Source organism: Melozone crissalis, unplaced genomic scaffold (genome assembly GCF_028551555.1).
Source record: "Melozone crissalis strain CALT ecotype California unplaced genomic scaffold, PUWL_Pcris_2 ptg000061l_1, whole genome shotgun sequence".
Taxonomy (NCBI): domain Eukaryota; kingdom Metazoa; phylum Chordata; class Aves; order Passeriformes; family Passerellidae; genus Melozone; species Melozone crissalis.
The window spans coordinates 7,604,171-7,622,839 of NW_026535839.1; the positions used below are offsets into that span (position 1 = coordinate 7,604,171).

At 47.6% G+C, this 18,669-nt stretch overlaps 1 protein-coding gene across 2 annotated transcripts in view; it reads left to right on the forward strand.

The window, feature by feature from the left end:
* The first annotated feature begins 2,398 nt into the window (after positions 1 to 2,398).
* The window catches only part of RASGEF1C (RasGEF domain family member 1C), a 65,460-nt gene continuing 49,189 nt past the window's right edge, over positions 2,399 to 18,669 (forward strand). Inside the window, exons 1-2 of one of the 2 annotated variants that reach the window (XM_054287807.1) lie at positions 2,399 to 2,539; positions 4,386 to 4,527. The gene's annotated coding sequence lies outside the window, so the exon portion shown is untranslated. The remainder of the gene's footprint in view (positions 2,540 to 4,385; positions 4,528 to 18,669) is intronic. The other variant, XM_054287808.1, reaches the window with a different exon arrangement.

Below are 18,669 nucleotides of genomic sequence, written 5' to 3' on the forward strand. Positions count from 1 at the left end.
GCAGAGAAACTCGGTCAGAGAGAGAGAGCTGGAAAGTGTCTGTGGAGCTGGGGGGAGCAGAGAGCTCCTGCTGAGAGGTCAGCCATGAAGCATAAGAAAAGCAAGGATAAGGTGAGTTTGCTTCTACCTCCACTGGAGAGCTCCTCTGTTCAAGGGGAATGTTCTTCTGCATCTGCCCTTGAGGGAAAACTAAATCAGGTAGTTCCCTGTGAAGTAATTTCTGTGTTGGTTTGAAAGGAAGATTGGGAAGTCTAAGTGAGAGCCTGTAATTATGATGGGCCGGTTTTTAAAATTAAAAAAAAAAATAATAACATTTAAAGAAAAGAGCTTGAAAGAGAAATTGCAGAGTCAGTCTGTCAGGTTGCTTGTCCTCTGTTTCAAGTCATGTTGTTCCAGGTTGTATTGCCTTTGTGCTTCCCTTACTCTTCTATATTTATACCCTTCTAAGAAAAGATTCTACTATAGCTGAAGGGAAAATGGAGGAAAAGATAGTCTTAGCTTCTTTGTCCTCATCTTGCTTCCTAAGCCATGCACTGCAGAGACATCTGCTCTCAGGGAACACACACAGCTGTCTCTGACACCTTCCCCATGCCTTCACCTCTGGGACCAGCACTGAATCAAGACCAAAAAGCAGACATTAAAAATAGTGTCTGGAAGACCAGCATCACTTCTATCTCTGCGATTGTGTTGGATTCTCTGTCTCCTGAGCAGCCATGGGCCTATTCCAGGGGGAGCAAAACCCCAGAGAGGCCCAGCTGAAGGCAAACCAAGGATGCTCCATGTCCTGCCCAGCTTGTGATACCCTCTGTCTGTTTTGGTCCCTCAGAAATCTGCAGAGCACAGGTGTGAAAACATGGAGCATTTTACTGTCCCTGCTGAGGCAAAGGCAGAGCTCCTCATGCTGAGACCAGAGTTAATGCTGATGTAGCTCCAGACTCTGCATAGAGCCACCCCTTTACCCTTTCCATAAGTCCAAAATGGTTCTGTGTTCACAGCTGTCACCTAGGCACCAATGGTAAATATGAAATGGCAGTGTGACTATCATTGTGGGCTCGGGCTGAGAAACTTGTAATGCTTGAAAGAACTGTAATCTCTTGCCTTCACTTAAATTGATAGGAGCTGGTGGTTGAGACCCTGGACTGAGCAGGACAGAATCTCTTTTGGGGATGGAGGAGCTGACTTCCAACCTACACTTTGTGATAACAAGCAGGACTGCCCATCCCCTCAGACACTGCCCAAGCTGACAGAAATACAGAAGAGTCAGCTCTCTGTGGCTCCCCTCTGCAGCCCTGGGCTAAAAGAATTCCCTAATCCTGCTTATCTGAAGTGTTTACACACCTCGTAGTGTCCAGGTGTCAGCAGGAATGGCATGGCTGGGTTTCAGCTTTGAGTCATGGGGTGAAAGCAGTGTGGTCTGGGGCCTGTAGTGACTAGAAATCATTACCTTGTGTTGGCTGCTTGTCCTCTGCAAGATGAATTTGTGGGCTTGATCTATTTTCCTCACAGAGATGCATAAAACACCCACACATCTGACTTGTATTAGCGTGTCCTTATTGGCAATTTCTCTGGAGACAAACCAAGCTGGGGAGAACTGGGGTGTTTGAACCATCTGCAGCTCACCTGGCCTGCTGAGAGCACAGGTACAGCAGGGGAGCTGCTAGTCCTGATCAGCTTGGCCAGGACATCCTCTACTGCTGAGCTCCTGCTCAATAACAAGGTCCCTCCTTGCCCACTGTGTGCAATAACCTTTCCATCCTACAACCACGGTGTTTCATCCTCCCTGGCTACGGGCAGCCAGTTAAGCCCATGCTCTCTGAGGACACACACTTTAAGGAATAAGTAAATAGCGTTGTCCCTCGTCTTCACCTGCTGTGAGCCGAAATAATCGCAGGTGTCTGTGGGCAGGAGCGGGGCCAGGCCGTGCGGGGTCCCCAGGGCAGTGCCCGGGTGCGGAGCCGGCGGGGGGAGCGCACGGCAGCGGCGCGGGGGGATTCGATCAGCGCGCCTGCCAAAGCCAATTATCGGCGAGAGGACGATATAATTATATTAGGGAACATCTGTACTTCATTAAAAGCCCTCGCGGGGCGGATTCGTGCCCGGCCACGTTACACACAGGCGCTTCCAGCCGCTCCTCGCCCCCGTTCCGCGCACGGCTCCGGCAGCTGCGCCGCCCCGGGGCCGCGCCCGGCTCCGGTTCCAGCTCCGACTGCGGCTCCGCGCCGCCCCCCGCCCCGGGCGGCTGCACCTGCCCCCGCGGCCGGGCCCCCCCGCTCCCATCCCATCCATCCATCCATCCCATCCCGGCGGGCAGGCAGGCAGGCAGGCAGGCGGCGCTCTGCGGCCGGGCTGTGCGGGGCTCCGGGGCGGCGCGCTCCGCTCTTCCTCCTCCTCCTCCTCATCCTCCTCCTCCGCGGCGGCGGCGGCGCCGGGCAGATGCGGCGGATCGCGGGGCGGCTGTGGCCCGCAGCGGGCTCCCGTCCGCCCGCCGCCCCCATGGACGGCAGCGGGGGCAGCAGCAGCAGCAGCCGCGCGTAGCTCGGTGAGTGCCGCTCCCGTCCCTCCGCCGCGCCCTGCCCGCCCCGCGCTGCCGCAGCCGCCGCTCCTCGCTGCGCTGCTCCGGCTCCTTCTCCCCACCGAAAATCAGCCCCGGCCCGGTGCTCCTCACCTGCTGGCGGGCTGGGCTGCGGGGACCGGCTCTGCCACCTGCTCCCCGGCTTCCCCGGCTCCTCTCGGGGCTGCGGGAGCGCTGCTCCCTCCCGCCGGACGGGGCTTGGGGAGCGCTCCCCGCTCCTGCCCTCCTCTATCGGGACTCCCGGGCTGCGGCTGCACTTGGGCTCCCGAGCATTTGTCTCCGGGTAGGACTTTACCGGTATCAATTTTAGAGTTATTTTGTTTCAGTGAATTTGATTTAAATTGACTCAGCGGCTGTGGGAACCTGAGAGGAGAATGTCAGTTTGAGGATTGTTTTCTTTACCTTACATTTAAAGACCTCTCCCCCTGTATATTCCGTAATGATTTCTTTTTGCAAAATAATTTTGCTGTGCTTTATTAACTCCTGGAGTTTGACAGTCCTCCAAGACAGGCTTGTTAGAGGCTGGAATAATCAGCTCCAAGGCGCAGACAGTGCCCTTGGTCGTAACAGGTGCAGCGTGCATATTCTTATGAACAATGAAATGGTTTCAGCATTCAGGTTTATTTGTATGCTCTGCATTTCTGTGACTCTGGAAGAATTGTCATGCTGTGTTATGTCAGAGATGCGCTCACGGCGTGAGCGTGTCCGCAGTACCCAATTAGCAGGGCAGGGGAGCAGCTGCACAGACTCCTCAGCCCGAGTGCCTTTAATGCCCGCCGTGCTCCTGGGTGACATCGCACAGCCTCGGGCGTTCTGGTGGCTGTCTGAGGACCCACACTGGGCACTGCTCCCTCTGGCACAGCATTAAACACTGGGAGATGACGAGGAAAGAGAGAAGTGCAGAGGAGGAACCATTTCGGCTTTGATTGTATCCTCTGGACTTGATGGTCTCTGCTCATGTGTTGAGTAGGGTGGCGATGGCGCATTGTTGGAAGCTTGGATCCAACATCATATGATGTTCCTGACACCTGAAATACTGGCATTTGTATTTCACAGGAGAAATTTCCTGGGCAGGTATTTGTGGCTTTCTGGGCTCTTTATTTAAGGCAAACACCCAGAGTGGTACCACAGTTGGGAACTGGCTTCATAGGAGTCACTAAGGAGTTAGAGCTGTAGATCAGGAGGAAATGAGACTGGAATATAATTATTGCTCTCAAGCCAGTGTGGCTGAAAAGGTGCATCCAGCAGTCCTTGCCCAGGTTCAGCTCTTGCTGCGGGACACCTGTGCTCTGTGCTGCACCTGGAGGTGTGTCTGCCCTTCTGAGCACTGCAAGATGCCCCTTGCTGCTGCTCTGTTTCCCAGGACTCTTTGAATCTCCCTGTTTTGTTAGGGATGGGAGCAAGGGTGGGCTGCCTTTGAGGGATGGGGAGGATGGCTTGGTGCAGGAGTGAGGATGGGGAGTGCATGTCTTTGTTACACTCTGTGCACTTCAAGGAAGAAGTGGTGGAGCAAAGGAAGAGAGTCAAGGCTCTGGCCAGGGGAAAGTGCCTGCTAATGAAGTCCTGGGTGATGTTGATGGAGGCTCTGAACAAAGCAAAGGCACCAGAGAGGTCTGAGCTTATTGTGAGAGATGCCCTACACTGCACAGTCTTGGAGCTTACCCCGTCATAGGAGACAGTGCTTTCTCCTCCAGGAAACTGGTGAAAAAAAGTCATGGATGTGTAGTCTGAGGCTTTCAGCCCTCTCCAGAGGTGGGGTCTGCCAGGTCATGCTGATAACTGCAACAGCAGTGAACTTTGTGTTGCTTTGTAGTGTCTGCAAACCTTGGGACAGCAAAGTGTCGTGCAAAGGAGGTGGAGAAGTATAACCAGGATTCCTTATGATGTCTTAACTTCCCTTGGACTCCTTAGAGCCTCACCCGGCATTCTAATTCCATCCCTCACGGCAGGTGAAGGTAGGGATTTGTTCTGCCTCCTTTGAGTCAGGGCATTTTGTGTGGTTCTAATTCAGCCAAACTAGGAAGATAAACACCTTGTTAACCATTTGTAAGGTGTGACTAATACAGCTCCCTCTGGTTTATTAAGGTAAAAGTGCTGTCTACTGTTAGAATACAACACACTTCTCAAAAAGCCTTTACTTAAGAAAATGCTTCTTTTATACCATCAAGTCAATTTCATCTGATGATATTTGGTTGAAAATATTTACAACATTTTTTAATCAAATTTGAGGGCAGAAATCTTGAAAGATTCTTTTAAAATCCTTAGCAATAATTAACACCCTTATTTAACTTCTTGGACAATTTATGCTGGTGAGAGAGTGATTTGTCCAGTGTTTCACATGGCTGGCAAAAGGTGATGTTGCTGTGAGTAAGCTGGATGATGTTTATGGCTCTGCTACAGCAATGAAGCTCTGCATAGTGGCCCTTTGCTTGCCTGAGGCTTTTCTTGCTGTACATGCTTGTCTAGCAGGGTTTGAAAATCATCTCTGGGAGCCAGCCCTGTGTTTGTGCTGCTCATGCTCGTCTGGCCAGGGCTGTGTCCAGGCTGCAGCTGGGAGTGCTCTGCTCTGCAGGAGTGTCTGCTCTGGAGCTCACTGATCCCAGCACTGCGGCTCCCTGCTCGCTCTGCCCAGCTCACCTGCACCACAGGAGCTCTGCCCTCTCTCCACACACCTGATCCATCACCAGGAATGGTCAGGGTGGGGTTGGTGCAGGAGCAGAGACTCCTGGGCACTCTGGCCAGCTGATTTAGCACACTGGTGGCCCCAAGCCATCAGCTAGCCCAGGAGTTTAGAAGGATGTAAATTGAGTTAGATGTCTCAGATAGTGAGGATGTGAGAGCAGCATGTGCTGAAAAGGAACAAGGCTTTAAGGGGGTTCCATTCCTTTTGCTCAGTGTTGTTCCTTTCTGATACAGTTATGAGAAGATGCTTTCTAGGTGCTGCTGAAGACATATGGAGCTTGTGAGGGCTGGGTGGCAGTGCCTGTCCTCTGAGGAGAGCCTCTTCTCTTACAGCAGACAGTTAATAAATGCATGCATTCTTTTGCAACTATAAATTCCCAGTCAGAAGTTCAAATCTGTGTGGTGAATTTCTTAATTAATTTCATTTATTCTGTTTTCTGATTTCCTTGCTCAAGGACTGCTTGTGTGTGCAAGAATAGTAGGTCACCATGCTCTGGGATGCTTCTTTCAAATATCACCATGCTGGTTATTTTAAAAAGGTTTTGTCTAAGCAAACTCACTCTGGACACTTTTCCCACCTGCAGGTTTCCTGAGGGATGCAAAAGCTTAGCAGGTGTATACTGAAGGCTTTTCCTTTGCTGGCCAAATGTTTGCTCATGTCCTAAATATAACTTCTGGGAATTTGTGTTTGTTTTGGAGCTGGGGAGCACTTTTCTCTTTTACTCTCTTTATAGATTCAGAGAATTTAAGCATATGATTAACATTAAACATGTGAATATTCTCCACGGACTCATTTTTTGGATCAAAGGCAGAGTGCTCAGTCTGTTGAGAGGATGGAGCCCACAACCACTAAATGCAGGGAGCTGATCTGCTGCTATGCTTGTCTGAAAGGAATATATGATATGAGTGCTTTGGATTTATGTCTGTCTGTGCCCCAAATCCCTCTGCTGACTGCTGTCTTGATGTTGCTTATCTACAAAGTGCTTACAAGCATTAACAAACCTTTGTGGTGCTGCTGAGACATTTTGTTATCCCCCTTTTCCATGAGGGGATGCTGAGGGAGTTTGGTGATCTCCTGAGACCGCTGTGGGTTCTGGACAAAGCTGGGCATGGAACGTGGGGCTGTGAATTGCCAGCCTGGAAGGGGCAGCAGCACTGGGGCTCTCTGGCAGTGATGGGTCCAGCATTGCCAACTCTCTCACTGCCAGAATGCTCCCCAGATTTCCATCCTGACACAGAAGCTTCTCATGTCCTCTGCTGGATGAGGCTGCAGTGCAGAACACAGCCTGTCTGCAGAGTGAGCAGTGGCCTGTTAAGGGAAGGAATCTGAGTGAATTGTGTCCGTGCTGGCTCTCAGCTTTGCTGGGTGCCCCAGGCAGAGCTGATGCGTCAAGACTCCTCTAATCTGAGCTTAGAGAAAAGGGAATTTTTCCATCTTCTCTAAGTACTGTGATTCTTGATTTCTTGCTGATTTAAAAACATTCATAGTGCCTGTACCAAACAGGGAGCCTGAGTCCATGTGTATAAATATAGGCACTCTAGGTGTGTGTGCCTGTGAGCTGGCAAATGAATCAGTTTCCAAATCTGAACTTGGCGTGGTGTCACTTTTGGCTCCGAGCCGGTTGTTTTTCATCTTCCTGGTTTTATTGTGTTTCACTTGCTCAAATTAGAAGAATTTCTTGAAAGAGAATGGGCAAACTTCAAGCATGGAAGGACATGCTTTGCACTGGTCTCGCTGTGCTTGTGCAGAGGTGAGAGGGCAGTGCCTCCCTCCCTTGGCCCTGGTCCATGGGACCCTCCTGGGCCATTGCAAGATTCCAGGACACTGGGAAACTGTGTCCTGTGTGTACTGGGTCCAGAAATAAGGCTTTGCTGTGACAAAAGCATGGTTCTGTGTTTGTTGAATTTTTCCTTTAGGAAATGCAATTCATCAAAATCCAGTGTTCTGTAATATAAGGCTGGTGACAAATTTGCACCAATTCTCAAGTTTTCCGCAAGACAGACATCTGCTGTACCTGCACACACAAACATGTGAAGGACAGACAAGCCCTAATTGGGAATTTACTACCTTTATGTGTTGGGTAAATGAGCCATCCTGAGCTTTTCATGTATATAATGGCATCTTTTCTTCTTTCCTTTCATCCTCTGTAGGGAACCTGTGTTCTTCTGAACTAATATTCCCTTCTATAAATGACCAATCAGCCTTCATCACTGCTTGTTAGATCAGAAACTTATTAGTTAATAGCAGTGCTGTTCTTCCTTTTAGTCCCTTCTACAATTAAGCTCATGGCATTTGCAGAAAGACTTGTTAGTCATTAATATTCTTTGTATTCTTCATCTTTGGCTTCAGAAGAGAAGGCCTTTCATCTTTTGCCTTGTTTTGTTTTTTAGGAGAAGCCCAGTTTGACTGGAGGAAAAAAGAAACCAAAAAAACATTTCTCTACTGCTTTCTTACAAGCTTCCAAGTAGTCTCCCCTGCTGACTTTGTACTTTTGCAGTAGACAAACATTGACTTTGTTTTCACAGAATATAGCAGATTTTTTTTTCTAGTTTGCCTTTTTGGTTATGCCTCAGTAGCTTGACAGGACTGGATTAATTAGTCAATGATTGTGTCTTTTGCTGAAACTCTCATTCTTTATTCAATTTTAACATCAGGTTTATTATACCTGAAATCAAGTTGGTGTAGAGAGAATGTAAGCATGTGTCTAAATATAGCAAAATTGTGAAGGGTTTCCCTGGTTTGGAGACTAAAAGATTACTGAGATTGATCTGTGGATTCTTGTTCTTTCCTTTAAAAGAAACCCAAATGCTGATACCCAGGAATGTGTTTCAAGTCTGTGCACTGGGGGTGACACATGCGTGGGCAGGGACGATAGAAAATTGTGTTTCTCAGATGGGGAAGGCTTTGTTAACATCACTGAATTCTCACCACTTGCAAGTGGTCAAATTCTTTGCTAATCTGCAGTGCTAACTAAAATGGAAATGCAGAGAACAGCATTTGTTGTCTGTGATCACATGAAATCTCACACCTCATTTCTGAAGAGCAGGATCAAAAGATAAAAAACTTGGTGCCTGAGCTATGTGTTTTGTTCTTGAGGTTTGCTAAATGCTTTTTTGAGTGTGCCAGTAGTTCATATCCATTCTGCTCAGGTTTCCTCACTCCCAGCTCTGATGCCGTGCACATCACAGTGTGATCATTAAGTGTGATTACAGCATTTTTTGACCTATTTAAAAGTGTCTGGCTGTGAAATTCCAAAGATTCTAATTTAAGCTATAAACCAGATTATTAATGTGCCGCCGCTTACACATTTCATGGCTCATTTCCTGATTACAGCACTTTTGAACGTGGTGTAGGCTGTTCCAATGCATGTGCATAAACATCCTACACCATGTTCAGCCTGGTCACCTGGCTCAGGGATCACGTTCCTCAGCTTAAAAACAAACAGAAGGGAAAGCCACAAGTGCAGGAAGTTGGGATGTTCCACATGGGTGCTGTCGAAAGGCCCTGATGCTTTCTGCAGGGCTGGAGCTCGGGACAGGGTGTTGGAGTGGGATCATGCAGGGGTATGGAATGGGCAAGGAATGTCTTCAGACAGTCCCTGCTGTGCCCTGTGGGCTGGGGAAGGTCCCTGGAATCAGGGATCCATGGCTGTCCCTGGAGTGCTGCCAGGAGACTTCAGCTGCACTGAAACTGGAACACAGACAAGATGCTGAGTGCAGTCAGTGATCTGCAGAGAGAAAAGATGACTGTGGAGATCTGCAGTGTTTTCCATCACTTCGTTCAAATCTGTCAACTTGTTCATGGAGCTGAAACTCTGCAGAGCCTCCTTATCTGGGTGCAGAAAGAGTTACATGGGTCACTTATGGTTCAGCCATTGGGATGAGCCAGCATAGAATAATTCACCAGGGTTACAGGGGCAACTGCAAACAGTGGGTCCAATGGAGAAATTCAGGTAGGAAGATCAAGAGCAGCGGAAAGTGTTGTAGGAAATATCCTGTGAGGCACTTCCATGCAGCTGCATTGAGTCTTCTCCTGCTGAGGCCATAAAGGAAAGCTTGTCTTGCTGTGTTTTGTAGGATTAATTACGTGCTGAAAACTGCACCTGGAGATTTGTCTCTGAGCTGGGAACATGTGTAAAGCTAGGTGTGTGAGTGGCCGAGTTTGGTGCTTTGTTCCAGAAGGGCTGAACCTGGTGCTACGTGAGCTGCCAGATATGGATATCTCCTCTGTGTGAGATTAGCAGTGATTTTATACAAGTTTGGGGTGCAGGATGAAAGCAAGGTCTGGAGCAGGTGTGCTGCTCTGTATCAGGGGTGTGATTTCTGCTTCTGCTCCTGGCATGTGCACACACTAATCAGCATTTCAGTGCATATTGATTCAGAAATTTATGAAGGCAGAGTTGCTGCCATTTGTTACTCGGTTGCTGGAGCTGATTTGGATCCTTTGGATCGTTCTGTCTGTCTCCCAACTGGAAGGCTGGTAGCAGGGCTGAGCCCTGGTGGAAGGTATCATTGCACAGTGTACACAGCTGGGAGAGCAGCAGCTTCTCGTTTGCAGTTGTCTTACTTCTTAATGTGGTGTAGTAAATTATAAATGTACACGAACACCTACGGAGTGTTTCATTCATGAGCTGCCAGACTGCAGTGTGCTTTTTGAAAGTGCTGGTTTGGGGGTTGTTTTTGTTTTGTGAGATAATTTCATTATCTGATACCAGGCATTTCCTAAAAGTAAATGGATCACATGAGAACTCTGTCCATTAGCGATTCTGCTAATAAAAATTCGGGGGTTTTTTTTTCATTCCATAAAAGACCTTCTGTATCACAGCCTTTTTATGCTTTATGGCAGTTATTAGCTGTTACCAGGTCATTTTAGGAAGGTCATTATTTGCTAAAGGGTGTGCTGTGGGGCTTGGAAGCATATGCCACAACATCCTGTAGGCCAACAGAAGTATTTGAAAGTATAGATTGTTAGACAAATGTGCAGGAGGATTGTATAAATAGGGATGGTTACAGGGATGGCATTTCTCACATACCTCTCTTCTGGGCTGCAGCAGTGCTAACAGCGATCCCATTTGTGAATTAAAGCAAGGATCTTCTGAAGTGGAACCACAAATGACAGCAGAATTAGGATTAAAGGGCGGTCAGTACTGATGGCAAGCCCAACATAACATACAAGCCTGGCTGTGGTTAGGAGAATGTGCCCATCTAATAAGCAGCTTAACTTGGTGTATTACTGTGAAATAGAAAGAACCATGGAATATGTGATGTGAATAGTAGGCTGGATTTCCCTGTCACTTCATATTTATGTTCCTGGAGCTGCCCTGGGCTCGCCAGGGTAACTTCTGAATTGCACCCAAGGGAACGAGAGGGGAATTTCCAATTCTCAACACCTTTCTTTTTCATCTGGAAACCGTACTGTAATTTCTTTGGTATAGCCCTAGATTTGAGGTTTTCATATCAGATGAAATGTGTGCTAAATATCCTATCAGTAAAGCTTAATTGGTCCAAATGTTATATTTTTCCAGTTCAGCTGCTAAGTGATACAACTTGGTCCAACTCTGTTGAAGGAAAGGGGCATTGCTCCTTTCTCACTAATAGCAGTTGAATCGGGCCATTAAAGGCCAATTCCAGAAGAGATATTAGCAAATACTGAGGCTTGATCCACAGCTCTATGCAGTCAATAAATCAGCAATTGCTGTCTACACAATAGCAGGTCTAGCAGGGTTTGAGTGTCTTTGAGATGGAGAGCCCTCGTCGTGAGTATTGCTTAAGTTTCCTGAAATCAGTTAAATTGAGATAAAGCCCATGGCTTCTTCATGTCTTTTGGAGTTGCTCAAAATTTATGTTCCTCACTGAGAATAGACTCTGCTCTGCTTGCTATGGGTTGGGAAAAGTGGAAACTTTTCCCCTTGAACTGTAAATAGCCTGCTGAATATTTGTATTCTAAAGGTGTTCAACCAGCCACTGAAACTGTATTTCCAAATTGCCTTAAAACACTGCCTGATGGCTTCTTTGACAGGTTTTACCTTTTGTAGGCTTTTACATGTGTGAAGTTTCCTTTTAAGGTTGTTGTGTCTCCCTTCCCTCCTGTCAGAATTCTTCTTTACAGCCACATCCCAGGGGTATGTTGAGGAAAGAAAAGCCTGTTGGTACCAGGCTGTGTGTTTGGGCATTCCAGCAAAAGAAACTGGAGGTTCTCTCCTGCACACCTTCCATCCTGGTGTTTTGACAAGCCCCATCTAAAAGCTCTTACCGCGAGTGATTTTTATGAGCACGTGTGGAGGGGAATGTGCAAAGTGCTTGGTATGGCAGGGGCTGGGAGAAGCATGACAACTGCTTTGTGAAAGCTGATCTGTGTTGGGAGGAACAAATGGTGCATTGAGATGACAAATGGAGCAGCAGAGGTGCAGCTGGGCAGTTCCACGGCAGGGGCACCGCCAGGCAGCTCCCTGGAAGGAGTTTGTAGTCGATAGAAACAATTTCCTATTAGCTTTGAGCTTTCTGATGAATTAATGATATGATTCTCATTGATTTAATTAAATCAGATTCCAGGGGCTTGATTTGCAGAGTTTTCTGGTGGTAGTTTTATAACTAGGTGGGCAAATGAATGGCCTTGATTTTCTTGCTGGCTGGGTGGGGTGTCTGGTGATAATTACTGCATTTATCAAAGTGTCCTTCCATGTTGGAGATGTGCTGGTCTCCACTTGTGATAGAAACAGGGACAGGGAGATTCTGGGACTCATCCAGTGGCTGATGGGTGATGTGTCAGAGCTCAAGAGTGAAGTGCTGGCACCCTAAAATCCAGACTGGTTCCACGAGTTGTGCATCGCTCATCCTTGGGCCACAGGGTGCCTTAGTCCTTCCTGGGGAGGGCAAACAAGCCCCTGGCACAGACCTGGCACTGCCCCTGCCCAGGGCATTGCTGCTGGCACCCATTAAAGCTCCAGCGCTTCGGTACCATCCCAGCTTGGCTTCTCACCTGGTGAGACAACGTGCAATGTCACATTGCTCTAATTGGTGTTGGTTTCTCTCACACGAGTTTGAATGTGTGTTGGCTTTTGTCAGGAGATCAGGAAGGAATTAAAGCTGCATTCTGCTTAATTGTTCCTCAACAGTTCAATCGTGACAAAATTGCTCCACCCCAACTAGTAAAATAACACTTAAGAAGACTTAATTATAGCAAATGCCTGAATTTTATTTATATATATTTTATTTCTACTAATAACTGTGTTGAGTAACAAGTTTAATAAGACCAGCTTGTAAGATGAATGACAATAAAAATGGGAAGAAGAGAATGCTTGGGTTTTTTCCTGGACAGGAACTGGTGGAATTTGTACCCATGGGTTAGACTTGCAAAGCCTCCAACCCTCCCCTCTTGGTATATTTTTTCCTAAAAACAAAGGTGCTGTCACCACAAGTCACCACTTGGAGAGGGTCGTTTACCTTCCATAAATAATAATAAAGGCCTGCATAAATACTCCCCATATGCTGCTGCTGGATTGTTTTAGTGAAATATGTCAGTGTTTGTGATGTGTGCAGCCCCATGTTTGATGGCACCGCTTGAAAAATGAAAGACATTCCTGTGAGTTATTTGGGAGACAGTGACAAACCTAGTTGGGCAAGCAGGGTCCTGAAGGGAGCATTTCCAGGGCCCTGAAGGGAGCATTTCCAGGCTCCCAGCAGAGGCAGAGTGTGACCGGGCATCTCCAGTTCTGGGGCAATTTCAGCCCAAGTGCTGCTGGAGGATGGGTGGCTGTGGGGCTTTCCAGTTTGCTGGGACTTCCCAGTGTGACCTGTGGGACCAAGTGCTTACAGGCACCAAGCAGATGGCCATGAAGATCTTTTCTGCATAGCTTCCAGATATCTGAAAGCAGAGTGATTGTTTTGGGTTTTTTTATTTTGGCAGTTTATGTGCTGTTGGGTCTCTACCTTAGCCATGTTTTACTGAGCTTCTTGGATAATCTGTGTGTTGCCAGGACGTGCTGCAGAGCTCAGCAGACACAGCAGAATCCAAGGCTGTGGTCAGCCTCTAAAGCAGTGTAGATTTCCACCTGACTGGAGCAGGTTGCACCCCTGTACATCTGGTGCCCTGTACTGTGGGTGCAGATGTTTGCATTGGTGACCAGAGTTGGTTTTTTGAGCCAGAAGAGCAGGGGTGCTCAGGGACAAGCTGGGTTTGGATTTGGGCAGCCAAGGACAATGTTACCCCAGCCACCCCTCCTGCTGGAGCTGTTGTGCTCTGCCCTCCCCATCCAATACAAAGGGACAACTGATAGCAAAGAGCAAGCAAGAAGCAGCTTTTCCCTGCATCTTTTTTATGATTTTATCTAGTCCCTGAGCCTTCACTGTATTATCTCCTTAAATCTCTGTGCCTGCCTGACACTTCTGCTTTAGCACAGTTGAATGTATTGCTGTCCTGGGCTGTAAAAGAAAAGCGTGTGCTGCAGGCTTCCATAGGCTTCCTGGGAGGCTTTGGAGTAAATTTCCCAACATGCAGCTGCCTGCTTCAATTCCTCCTTTTCATGTGGCTCCTTTTTTAGCAGTGAACTATTGCAAGTATAAGTTGCTATATGCAAATTTGGGATTAAACCTCTTGTGTTTCCAGCATTTTCTGTGTGAGTTGCCCAAAGAGTGGGTGCAGGTTCCCAGCTTTGGGCTCTGGCTGTGCCAATGCCCCAGCTGAGGGCTGGGGGTGCTGCTGCATTCGAGGCTCAGGTTCCTGGGACAGTGAGTGACAGCATTGATAAAACCCAAGGATGGGTGATTTGTACCGCAGGCAGCAGCAGCACAAGGTGGGGGCTCTTTTGGTTAATGAATGTTGAACCTCTCCTGTCTAACAGCACGTTGTGTCGTGCTCTGCAAATGAGCATCTCTGCAAGAGGCTGAGCTGCAGGCAGGGGGGGCTGCTTGGGAATTCATTAATTCCTGTCTGGGTGAGGAGTCTGAAACAAACAGGGCTCTGCTGGCCACCCAACAGTTGGTGCCATGCAAGATGACTTTTTCTTTTTTCAGTTGTTCGGTTCTAATTATTTTCCTCTCAAAAATCTTTACTCAGGGTCGGATGCTTTTCTCTGGATGCTTCTCTCTAGCTGCCCACATTGCATTTTCTACATGACAATGTCCTCAAAGAATTGATGTTATAAATTTGTGCACTTGGCAGTCCCCAAATTCAGCTCTGTTTGTGGCAGGAGTTCCAAAGGACAAATGCATCTCAGAAGCATTGTGGCTGTTGCATGAAATGGTAATTGTAATGCATGGAAGATCAGCTGCTGATTTATTTTTATTGGTGAAGATGAAAATTACTATGATGTTTCAAGTAGGGCGTAAAATGATATCTTTCATCTCATTCCAGTAAGAATATTAACTTCATGTTTTGTATTTCTTTTCTTTCCCAAACCACTGAAAAATGCTTAGTATGTGACTTGAGTGTCTGTTCTATCATGTTTATGTAGGAAGATTTCTCTTTTTTTTTCATGCTCGTAATAGGAAAAAGTGTATTTTGATTTGTTGTTTTTTATGTAGTATAGAAGTTCCAGTTCCTTTGATCAGAAAAGTCTCAGTTTTTAAGCAGAAATCTGTATTTTTCCCCATAGACACATTAGGGAATACTTTTCCAAACTGGTCACTGCAGGTGAACTTCAATTTAAAACCCACCTGGAGTAGCAGGAGCACCTGGGCAGCCGTGGCTTGTGGGATGGACACTTTCTACTCTTGGTTTCCTGACAAACAGGTGAGAACCAGTTTGTTCCTGGAGACTCCACAGATACACAAGTAGGTCCCTGGAAGGTTGACTGTGAACTGAGGCTCTGAGCAATGTCTGTGTGCCTGAGTCTCCACTTGTGGAGCTTCCCCAGCTGTCTGGGCAGGAGCTGCAGGGAGGAAAAGCCCTTTGGAGACCTCAGCTGTGTCCTGTCTGTGGCAGCTTCCCCATTAACTGATGGCACTGGCTGTGCCAAACATCCCTGGAGAAAGAGTGATGATTGTGCCAGCATGACTCTGTACTCCTGCTCTGAGCTACCGAACCAGAGCAGGGTAGGCAGAGCTGTGATTTTCATCCCTAGATAAGTTAACAAAAACATGGTTGTGGACAAGCGCGTGTGAGGACGTGAATGTGTTTTTCTGTCACAATGTCCTGTCTCTGAGTGCTGCTGGAAGAGCATTAGGTAGCAGTGGTGTTTCAGGGGGGTTAATTGCTAGTCTGAATAGCATTGTGGGGAAAATTGTAAAAGGCCTTGAAGAGAATATTAAAGGATTCAAGTATTGCTTAAAGCATTAACAGAAGATGCACATGTAGGTGTGTGCATGCATGTGTGTAATTGACAAAGCAAAGCCTTTGAATTGGAAATCATTGGTACAGAAATACAGTTAAGGGTTTAGAATGGACTCAGTTCAAACAGCCATAGGGAGAAGTCAGCAGTAAAAAGATGTATGGCAAGGCATTCTCTTCTTTATCAATTTATTGATTGTACTGAAGGTGGAGTGTGTGCAGAGATGGGTCTTCTGGTAGGAAAGGAAAATGAATTTTAGGAAATGGGAAAAATCACTGAAAGTGCTGTGAGATGTTCTTAATACATCTTTGTAAAGGTCTGGAGAGGGTCCCTGTGAGTTTTGCTCTGTGTTCCAGGAAGTTGAAGATTGTCCTCTGTCTGGGAAAAGCTTTGCACAGGTAAAATCAGTGTGGTCTAAGACTCCGCAGGTATAAGAGAAAGAAAGTAATGACATGAAAATATTTATGGTGACAAAAATTTGTACACTGCTGAAGTGACACTTCTGCTGTGAATAATTTTCCATAATGAAAGTCAAGAGCTGGGCATCCTGGTGAGTTGACTTTGACTCTTTGTAGTGAGAGTGCTCAGAGTTGTTCCTGAGGTGGCCAGATTGGTGCTTATTATTCCATAGAACAACTCAAATAGTCTTTTATCAGTAGCACAGAGTCTGCTGAGGGTTATGATCAGCTGGCCTGGGGAGTGAGCACCTGGAGTTGTGTGGTCAGGGTGCTGTCTGTCCCAAATGCCTTACCTGCCTTGGAGCCCTCTGAGTGTCCCCTCATCTGGGCTGAGCACCCTGTGGCTGTAAAGCTTTTTGTAGGCAAACTTTGGGGAGGAATTTGGAGGAAGTGGCTTTGGGAGTGTTACAGGTTGAGCTGAGCAGAGACCTGGTAACTCACTCTGCACTTGTGACTGGTCTGTCTGCTGTTGACCTTGTTAGTGAAGCCCCTGCCCTTTCCCAGCAGGTTTAGGGTGTCTGGGGGGCTCTGATGGAAAGCTGCCCTGCTGTGTGCTCCAGAGTGGAGTGGGAGCAGGTATCCATTGGGCTCCACCACTTCTGTTTGCTCCAGCCGTGCACTCAACCCTTGCTGCTGGTGCCCAAGGCCACTGAGGATTTGTGCCCCGTGCTGGGGATGCTGAGCCTGTGCTGTCCATACCCTGCAGTGGGAGTACAAATGCTGTTAACCCCATCCAAACCAGCATCACACAGTGTTCCCCAGGTGCTGAGGGTGTGAGATGTGAGATCTGTGCAGTGATGGGGCCACTTCACTGCTTTATACTGCAGAGCATAAACCTGTCCCAAGAGCCTTCTGCTCACAGGAGGCAGCTCATCCCTGTCTCCTGAGCTTTTGTAATGCCAACAGGCTGAGCTGCTGTGGGTTTTTTTACAACTAAGTGCTAAATCTTTGAATGTACCAGCTCCTGTAGGAGGTATTGGTGTTTTTAAGGATTGCTTGGTTTCCCCTTGCAAATACACAGCTTGTATTCCTGGATGAAGATATTCTTGGAATACTTCAGCGTCAACCCTCCAGTGGGCAATCTTTTATTCCAGAATAATGGGCCTTTGTCCAATTTAACATAATGTACTCTGGAAGTGGAAGCCTGTAGTTTGTTGTGCAGGAAATGCACTCATTTACCAAATCTCATTAATTAACTGGCACCTATTTAAGGGAAGTCTCTCCTCGCATGTGGTGTTTAAAACCTCATCTATCATAAAAGTAGCTCTTTAGATTTTTTGATTTCATCTTCAATTTTATAAATTATTCCTTCTGCATATTAAAAGTAATTTTTCTGCTGTTTCTTGTTATGAAAAAGGGACCTCAGCCTTGAGAATTACAGTTTAAGCTGCTCAGAGTTGTGTGGCAGCCCTGTGCTTGCTGCCAGAAGCTGGGACTGTGCTCAGGACACTGCGTCTCTGCCGTTCCACATCATCTTCTACGTGATGGAAAACTAAAGTAGCTGGTTTTTTATTCTGTGTATAGCCCCCACCACTTGTGAAAGGTGCAGGATTAATCTTCTGGCTGCCAATCCACAGAGCTTTGCCCACAGCAGAGACATCCAGCAGTGCCTGCACTGCACCAACTGTGTCAGACAAACCTCGCTGCGTTTCCTCAGTGGGCTCTGCAGAAATAACTGTGCAGATGCTTCTCCTCAGCCACCTCGTCTTTGCTCTTTCCCTTGCTTCACTTTGTCATTTCCAGGTCACTTCCCTTGCCTTTGTCAGCATGTTTAGCCTTGCTCCGTGTAGGCACTGCCCCCAGGAGCACTGTCATGCATACCAAATCCACGTCTGGGGCCACGGTGTGGAGTGGCCCATCCACTTGGGAGTGAAATACAGCCATGGGGAAGAGCAGGCAAGCTGCTGACCTTCTGGAGGTCAGCTCTGGGCAGCCACATGGGCCCCTTGTCCTGTCATCCCAGAATCAGGGTGCCAGGGTGGCCCTTGTGCAGGTGGGTGCACTGTTCCTGCCACCCCTGGCTGCTCTGACTTATCTTCAGTGGTGCCTGAGCCAATCTATTTCAGTAATGCAATTATTCACATTGAGCTTAATCAATGAGCCACGGAGCAATCTACCGGTGGCTCCAATCAGTGGAATTACTCAGAAGGATCAAGATGAGCTGCTCTTTCTGAAAATGAAGCTGTCTTTCACACAGAAATGAGTTCCAGGGAGCCCTGTTCTTTATGCGGGGCATGCTCAGAGTACCTGTTCATGGGAGTGCTTGCCTTGCTGTAATGTAGGAGTAGGGGTCTGTGCGTGTGTGGGAGGATGGGGATTCCAAAGCAGGAGGGCCAGGGTGATAACCTTGCAAGAGAATGGGAATTCAGGGCTGCAGAGAGCCCTGCAGTTTGCTGTCTGCCTGCCAGCAGCACCAGTGCAGAGGATAAGGGATGGTTTCAGTGGGGCCCCGCTGAGTGTCTCAAGGACAGTGTGGCACAGCCCAGGCTGTGATCACAGCCTGAGGTGGGAGTCTGTGCAGCTGTCCAGCTGTGAGCTGCTGTGTCTGGTACCTGCTGGCATGAGCCTGCTGTCTGTCCCCATGCAAATAAATGTTCCTTATTCCTGCAGCACCAGGCACTGAGCACTCAGCATGTGGGCAGCTCCTGCCTCTCTCACATGTGCTCATCCTTCCACATGACAAGGGTAC